This window comes from Amblyomma americanum, chromosome 8, assembly GCF_052857255.1.
Source record: "Amblyomma americanum isolate KBUSLIRL-KWMA chromosome 8, ASM5285725v1, whole genome shotgun sequence".
NCBI classification, from domain to species: Eukaryota; Metazoa; Arthropoda; class Arachnida; order Ixodida; family Ixodidae; genus Amblyomma; species Amblyomma americanum.
In genome coordinates this window covers 43,829,540-43,838,467 of record NC_135504.1, presented here as the reverse complement: position 1 = coordinate 43,838,467, position 8,928 = coordinate 43,829,540, and the positions used below count along the sequence as shown (strand labels likewise).

Here is an 8,928-nt window from a genome sequence, read left to right as displayed (position 1 = left end):
CATGAATTTTTTATTCTTTATGAATATTTTTCTTTACTTTTTGTGTCAATCGTTCATTGTCTTGCATGACAAATTCTTGAAGAGCTCATGTGAAGACGTGCTTACCATAACACAGTAAGTCCCATCTGTCGAAAAATTTTATAGTCGCCTGTGATCCTTCTGTGCAATCAGGTTTTCGTCAACGCAGTTATTCGGAATCTTAAGCGTCTGCTATTAAAATAGAGCGCAATATCCAGCGAGCCTATTTTATTTGCTCCCTTTTATAGAAAGCATGCAGGCCCTGCATATTCAGCATACGTAACATTGTGTGCCTGCTCCCAACTATTCAATATAACCTGGGACGAAAGAGTCTTTATGCAGGCAGAAAAGGTGGTTCCGTTCCATCCTCCTTCTCCGGCATATACATCCTGGATGGCAGGGCAATCTCCACTGTCCAGGGTGACACTAGAAAGTTGTAAACAGAGCAATGCGTTAAAATAAAAATGCGGGAAGGCTTTTGTACATACAAGAGAATGTTTATCTAATCACATTGAAACACGGCCTGCGTAAGGAAAATTAGTTTTTCTTACACGAATGAGAACCTTTCATGCGAAGTGCGCACTGTGCTTTCATACCGACTGTTTCTGTGCTGATTTATGGTCCTCATATTGTAATGCTGTAATAGGTGAGAGGGGATTTTGTGCAGGATTAAGCGGAATATTGGCTTCAACAAATGGGTAGAGATTTTCATGAGATATTTCTCGATAACTTCGTAATGTGCTGCTTCGAATGATTTGCTTTAAGAAATAAGTAAAAAACACACGACGTCCATCTCTTCCCAGAGAGCAGGTTGTAGCAAAACATTGGAGAGCCACTTAAGCTTCGCCTTTGAGGGTAGGGCCTGATAACGGTAATTGGGACCTCACCTAGCTGGGATCTGCAGAGGACTCATTCCACAATTCGCGTCTCATGGAATGAGGCTTCTTTAGAGCGCGCTGTCGTCTGCAACACCGTCAAACTTAGGTAGCTGGTGGGATCAGACCTTTGTGCAGACGCTAATTTACCATATTTAGTCCTTTTAAGCAGGCAGTGCATGAACCGCGAGATTCCGCTTTCTCGTTTTTCTATTTTTCTGGAGTAAATAACCAAAATGCATGAGCTCAAAAAAAGCCCTTGCTGTGTTTCTCTTCATGCATACTCTCGGAGGCTTGCAGCTGAAGTTTTCAGAGGTTCGCGATGGCGCGAAGCATACCCATGCCCACTAATGCCTCAAACCTGAACTTTCGATCTAACTCGGGAACTCAAGATAGAGCCAGAGCACTGCGGCTTTCGATAGACATAAGTGACGCTGAAAAGCCATCTCTGGCTTGTCAAAAGGGTCAATGTAGTGACGCGTCGCTTGGTACCATGCCATCTACATGTGACGGTGGCACATATTGCCAGACAGTGCACCTGATAATGATGGGGAGGAGGGGGGCGCTGTGGCTGTTAATACAGATTTTTAATAGCGAACGCATGTTTGCATCCTTTAAACGAAAGCATTCTTGGGGGATTCCGCGAATACTGATCTGGCCACTTATCGCTTTCCACCCCCTATCTCTTCCCTCTCGCATATTCCCTCTCCCTCCTCTTGTCTCAACGAAGGAAGAGAGATTTTACACTATGGACTTTGCCAACAGCCAACTTTTGTAGGCTGCCGCCACCTGCCGAGTTTTTCAGCTGGCAACGGAATTGATGCACTTGAATCGATGTATATTACCTTGGGTATTTAAAGGAAATTAATGGTTTATACTTTAAGAGGGCTTACCGTCTCAAAACGACTCAGGATACAAGGGACGCCGTAGTGAAGCGCTCCGCAAATTTCGAACACATGGGGTTCTCTAACGTGGACTGATATCGCACAGTACACTGGCCTCTAGAATTTCCACTCCATTGAAATTCGCCCCCGCGCCGAGCGCAGTAACCACTTTTGATAGGCTTTGCGCTAAAAAGACATTCACAGGAAAAAATGAGGTAGAGACGCCAGGAAAGAAGCGCAACTTTCAACTTTTATCCCGACAAAAGAAGCCAGGCACACTTATGTATCCACAGAGACGAGCTCCATCAAAGAGCGTGAGCCTAACAAACAAACAAGAGAAAGAGCAATGGGGCATGTCTAAGTGAGATTATAAAAAACCCAATACGGTAAACATATCAACACGTGCCGAGGAAGGGTAAAAAAGCATTCACATGGGTTGACAACAATGCGTAACAACATGAGAATACAGGGCTGCATGAAAGATGACAGCGAAAAGAAACAAGTGCATAACAACATGAAAATATGCATAACAACAGAAAAAAATTTTTACAATGAAAAAAAATACAAGGGAGACGGGGATAAATACCCAGTTAAGGGCGGCAAAAAAGAAAAAAACCCATTTAAAACTTTAAAAACAAACTATATTACAGAGCAGCGAACGGGTTAACTGCCCAAAAAGGATAGTTCATTCCAAGAAAGGTGAATAGAAGGCGTGCTAACTCACTTGTCTTTCTTTAACTCAATGAAAAAGTCTTCAATTACTTTGCTCTAGGTCTTATCCTGACCCTTCCCTAGAAACATAGTTTCATTAAACTTGGGGTAGCAGTTTCGGCAACTGCTGCAGTGTAACGGAAGCTTACCTCCAGATTTGTTCTTCAAGGTGACGTTGTGCTTGCGGGTGAGCTCAATGAAACATTTCCCGGTTTTCCCCACATACACTTTGCCACACGTCATTGTGCATTGTGTGTACACGGTTTGGTGCTGGACATTACAGGCCTTCTTAACACGCTTCTTGGTCACCATCGGACATAATTTCGCCAATTTGTTATTTGCTTCCGGGAAGATTTTCACTTACAACAGGCGGGAATTCGTACGGGTTCGTCAGTCGCACCGGTTCCATGCGAAATATTTTTGGCATCATTTTCCCGGCACCTTGAAGCCAGCTTGCAGGGCACATGAATAGCACGTATTTTCAGATACGTCGATGACTATCTTATCCATCTTATTGTACCTACACACTCTGCCGCAGATACACTTGTAAACCAAACTCTCACTGCTTTTGGTTCTTTAGCGAGGGGTCTGAAATTCACGCATGAACGTGCATATCAAGATCGACTCCCGTTTCTAGATCTACAACATATTTTTACCGATGCTCATGTGTTTTAGGCTTATCAGCCGTGCTCAAAGAAGTCACTTTTTTCCTGTGGTAGTGCCCACTCCAAGAAGGTAAAGCGTGGCATTGTGTATCTTTGAATGAAATCTGCATTAGAAAAATCATGCGCTCACAATATAGGTGAAAGCTTCCAGTGCCAGACCGACCAAATTTTATCTGCAGGTTACCTAGCCCATCTCGTCACCGGCATGTCTGTAAACATTTTGCAAAAAATTAGAAAACCGGACTATGCTAAACGGGAGAGAGAACATAAACCTGTGCAGGTAATGCGTTACCTGCACGGTCTTTCACACAATTTGAAGAAACTTGCATGCCGTCACGGTGTTAAGGTGGTTTTTTCGGCTCTCTGCAAACTGGCGAAATTATTTCCAATGGTGACGAAGAAACGTGTTAAAAAGGCCTCAAGCATCGAACCACGTACACAACAATGCACTGACAATGTTGTGTATGAGATTTACTTGACGTGCGGCAAAGTGTATGTGGGGCAAACCGGGAAATGATTCAATGAGCGCGCCCGCAAGCACAACCTCACCCTGAAGAACAAATCTGAAGGTAACCTTCTGTTACACTGCAGCAATTGCCAAAAATGCTATCCCAAGTTTAATGAAGCTAAGTTTCTATCTAAGGCTGAGGCCAAGACCGACAGAGAACAAATTGAGGCTTTTTTTCATTAGCCTAGGAAAAGAGAAGGGCGTTAGCACGTCTTCTGTTAACATTTATAAGAATGAACTATCATTTTTGGATGGTTACATCTAGTCTCTCAACCCGTTCGGTGCTCTGTATTTTAGTTTGCTTTTAGAATTTTAAATGTGCTTATGTCATTTTTGCCGCCCTCTACACGGTTTTTATCCCAATCTTTCTTGTTTATTTTCATTGTCAGAATCTTTTCATGTTGTTATGCACTTGTTTCTTTTCACTGTCAGCTTTCATAAAGCTCTGTATTCTCATGTTTTTATGCAATATTGTCACCCCATGTGAATGCTCTTTTACCATACCTCGGCACCTGTTGATATGTTCTTGGGTTTTTATAATCTCAATTAGATATGCACCATTGGTCCTTCTCTTGTTTGGTTGTTAGGTTCACGCTCTTTGATGCGGCTCGTTTCTGTATATCGGTGGATATATAAGTATGCCTGGCTTCTTTTGTAGTCATTTCAGTTGAAAGTTGCGCTATTTTCCTGACGTCGCTACCGTGTTTTTCCTTGTGAAAATCTTTTTTGCGCATATCCTCTCAAAAATGAATATGTACCAACTATCCCGTCAGCAAGCCTTACCATAACCACTAAGCCACCGCGGCGGCTCGGAAATCAATAAGTCAAATAAATAATTTCTCAAAAGAATTAACGTCTAACGGCTGACTCTGTAGATTTCGCAGTAAAGCGCAGGGCTGCGTGGCTAAAAAGGCTGCTACAGCTTTATCGGTCAAATCAAGCTTTTAGAGTTTCCCAATTACACAGGCTTATAAGGCATCACAACAGCGGTTTGTATATTATGTTTTCCTGTTCGATTTGAATCATATTTCTCAGCTTTTATATTCCGACTTCAATTGATTTTGTTAGTCACACACAGTAATGTGTTTGTGTCTGTTATTTACAAAAAAGTTTTTAAAAAATCAGCTTACTGCAGCTGGACAAAATCGCATGCTAGGCCGTGGCAGAAATTCCGGACCAAATCCGCCCCTGAAAGGACACAAATGAAATATATCCACAGCGATATACCTTTCTTATGAAACATTTATTGCGTCTTATTTAATTCATGTTTTCTGAGCATTCTTACTGGAAACAGTAAAGATTTGCATTACTCAATGCATTTGTTACGGACAGAGCATTCGTAAGAGAGGAGAAAGGCAAGTTAAAATTTACAGTCAAGTTACACTTGATTGTTTTCGTTCATATGTGTACGTCACATAAATATTTTGTTCCCTTCTTGTCTGTTTCTCTGGAATCGTTCATTCGCTTTCCGGAAAACAAGCAAATTCGGAGACGGTGAGCAGCCGGCCTACAAAAATAAATGCGAGAGCATAGAGCTAATTCATACCAAACGTAATATATTTTTGGGGTGTGTTCCCCTCCCCGAGGTGCGCTTCTCATCAAGGCAGGGTACAAGGTGGCCGACCTGCGATGACGGTCGGGGGTTTCTTCGGCCCGCTTCGTGACCCGTTGAACCTCCGGCTTCGAATTGAGCAGCGAGGCCTCCCACTGCGATTTTCACTAATTTTGCGAAGGTCTTTCACCTAAATCTCACAGTTTCCTGTTCTCGCTATTACAGCGTGCTATTCTTGGTTCAGTTGTCTACGTGCGAACACGTTTTTCTTGCAATAATTGTTCCGCACGCTAGGTTGTGAATGGTTCTCTATCACAAACCGTGACTATCTTTTAGTCTATGAAAGAGAGGTGTAAATTATCGCCACTTCGCTTTGCACTCTAATTTATGGTGCTCCGTTTCGGCATTATGCAGAGTCATGTACAACATTCACCGACAAAAAATTTGAATGTTCGATTATTGTAAGATGCTCTATTGGAAATACTGAAGGCAATGATCTATTCTTCTGATACGTAGCAAAATCTTTATTTTTAGGTGTTTCCATCGATCGCATCGAGAAATTATAGCTGCCATAAAAACCAAAGGGGGAAGCTTTTAACGATAGTAAAAGCGTTTGCAGAAAAAGTTCAAGATTGCCATCAGGTCAACTGCGGACATATTGATTGTTATAGTGAAATCTTTCATTATATGAGAAAATTGCGTTGAAAAATGGTTTTCCGCTCAATAATGCTTTTGTTCAAAATTGTCAGGTATGAGTGCCATTCGAGGTTTCCTTATACGAGACCAAAAGATCAGCTGGTGCAGATGATCTGGCGTTTTCTGCGCAGGCAAGCCTAGCGTGGACGAAGTTGTTCGCTTAACTGAGCAGTCAGACAGTCAGAGCAGTCAGTTTTTACAGACTGATTATGTCCTCTAACTTCACTACCGTGCTTGTTTGTGTGGGTCTAAGCATGAGGTCTATTTTAATTGCGGCTTCACACAGTCCGTTTTTCAACGCTGATCATATTTTCAGTGTCGCCAGAAAACACTTATGCGAAAACTTCATTTCGAGACTTTTCCCTCCTACTATTTACCGCTCGATTTACTTTGAATTGCCAGGACATGATGCCTTTATTCGGGTGCGAAAAATTTTAGTTTCACCTCGCACTAAGGCTCTCATCTACAATTTGCATACGGAACCATTACCTGTGAAGGCTTAGCTTCAGAAAAAGGGTCAATTTTTTGTCATCTCTGAATTTCCGCCTCTATAATTTTCATGAAACAATTGAATAATGTTTTATCGATAACAATCCTGTACACATCTGCACATTATGAGGTCGTAAAGCAAGGCATTGTTAATTTATGCCTGAAAAATACCCTAGAAATGTCATCCCCCACTTCATCAGACAGAGCTTTCACGAACAAATCGCAAGGTTGTAAGAAGCAGGCTACCCAGCTGCTATCTGTGTTTCTGTCCCCGAAGTCCTACTGACGAAGAAGCGCCAGGAATATCAACTACCGTGAGTGCCTTCAGAAAGAAAGAAAGAGAAAATTGTCATCATTCCTTACTTTCATTGCCTGTCCCACCATATGAAGAAAATTGGGACGAAAGCGAATGTTCGCGTGGTTTTTTCAGCCTCTGAAAAACTAAGCACTTTATCCAAAAAAATTCTTTGCCCACCGATACGCGTCCCCAAAAGCTGCAGTACGCCATTAATAACAGGGGAAAATTCGTGAAATGTACAGAAGGCATTGTTTATGACATCCCACCTTATTGTGGCAAGCGGTATGTTGGTCAATCTGGTCGTTGCTTGAATGAGAGGTTTCGTGAACACAAAAACAACTTGAGAACTTTTACTGGCCGTAACCTTGCTTTGCTCTGTAAGGAGTGTGGTTGTGTGCCATTTTTGCATAAGTGCTCCATAGTGGCCAGACGCCTGGATCAGTTAACACGTCAAATTATTGAAGCAGCGCGTATCGCGGCTTTCGAAGATAACTGTCAGCAAGCCGTAAATCTCCCTGTCCAAAAAAGAGCTGGCCTTCTTAGACAATCGTTTATTCGTATATGTGCGTAGTTCCTCATTAGTCTGACTTTCATTATTTTTTCCGGACGCATGCGCCTGTTTCCCCTCTCGGATCATGTTTGTCTTGGTCACCTAGCTTTCTGTCAGTCGGAAGTTAGTACCTGTGTTATGTGCGTCTTTCTTTGTCCGTTGTCCTGTTTTGCGCTACACTCACATAACATTGTTCATCAATCGGTTTTGTTTGGTTTGGTTTGGTTTATGGGGGCCTAACGTCCCACAGCGGCTCAGGCTATTAGGGACGCCGTAGTGAAGGGCTCCGGAAATTTCAACCACTTGGCGTTTTTTAACGCACAGTACGCGGGCCTCTAAAATTCTAAGGACGCAATTTTGTTTCGGGATTTCTTGACGCGGAACTTGAAATGGCGAATTTATTTGACTTCTCATACATTCGATACCTCCCCGCAGTGCATTGTGTTGATGAACCTCTTAATATGTTTTTTTTCTGACTAGACTACACACCTTATGGAAAACTAGAATGAGGGATCGGAATGGTGAATAAGTTGTTTCGGCGAAATTTGATTTCTAGCAAAAGGTTTGTCGAACTGAAGCGTGTGTAGGAAACGGAGGACTTTAAACCGGAGTGGCATTCCTTATTGGTGATGTGATCAGGCTTACCACCCGTGCAGTGGTCTGTTCCTGTGTCTTTTTGAGATGTCTTCCGTGGCATTTCCTTAAACCTTTGTAAATTGCTCATCTAAATATAACACACTTTCAGTGTAATGAATGGGATGTTTTAAAATATGCGGTGATAGCCTAGTGTTTTTTTGCAGTGGCCAGCGAATGAAGATCTCGTTGGGCAGCCGCGGGTACGAATCCCAGTCGCAGCAGTGTCCATTTTGGTCATTTATTTATTTATGGCTTAACCAAGCTCAATCTAAAGGTCAAGTCTCACGAAAACCTTTCTGCCGCTTCGACCTCGTGTTGTAGTGTTTCGAGTAGAAATAATGTATGTTGTTTACGAAAGAAGACTCTTTGCCTAAATTTCACAATTTAGCACAAAAAATTAAACATACACAGTATGAAAATGGAATAAAATGATAAAATACACATTTTTTCTTCAGTATGGAAACATATTTAGTATTCCAAGTTAAACAACTGTTCACGGTAAACAATTCGGTCAGCCAGAAAGAAGAAACAATTGCCCGCAAGCAAAGGTTTGGGCTACTGTACAGTGTAGAGTCAAGGTGGAAACCTTGCATCCCGCAGCTAACTCTACGCTACAGTTCCGGTAGCAAGAAAAAGTTCAGAACATGCCAAGTGCTTTCAAAGAAGTCCTGAAAGCAGAGAATTTCTTCGGCAATGATGGAAACGAAAGTGAGAGAAGGGCACCGCTCAATAGTCCGAGCAAAGAGGAGCGATCATTGCTGTTCGAACTAAATAAAATCAATGGACCTCCTCTGTTTGCATAAAGCTGTCGCTCGCGTCCACTAAGTCAAGTTTCGGTGACTTCAAATCACAACAACAGCGTAGGTGGTTAGGAGACTCAGCGCGTGAAGACGACGTAACTTTGGGCGCCATGCTTGAGCAATTGCTCGGTGCTCACAGGTCTCGTGCGAAGCCTAAATATACTCCATCTTACGGCTGACGAAAATACCGACTCTGGACGCTAATTAAAGTACTTTTGCATCACACCCAATGGCGCTACTTGCCCA

The 8,928-nt window shown here is 42.4% G+C and overlaps 1 long non-coding RNA gene across 1 annotated transcript in view; it reads right to left on the bottom strand.

The window, feature by feature from the left end:
- Window positions 1-231: 231 nt before the first annotated feature.
- Window positions 232-8,928, bottom strand: part of LOC144100270 (uncharacterized) — a 35,580-nt gene continuing 26,883 nt past the window's right edge. Inside the window, exons 3-4 of the long non-coding RNA XR_013307583.1 lie at window positions 4,792-4,849; window positions 232-444 (exon numbers count right to left, since the gene is read on the bottom strand). This is a non-coding gene — a long non-coding RNA (uncharacterized LOC144100270). The remainder of the gene's footprint in view (window positions 445-4,791; window positions 4,850-8,928) is intronic.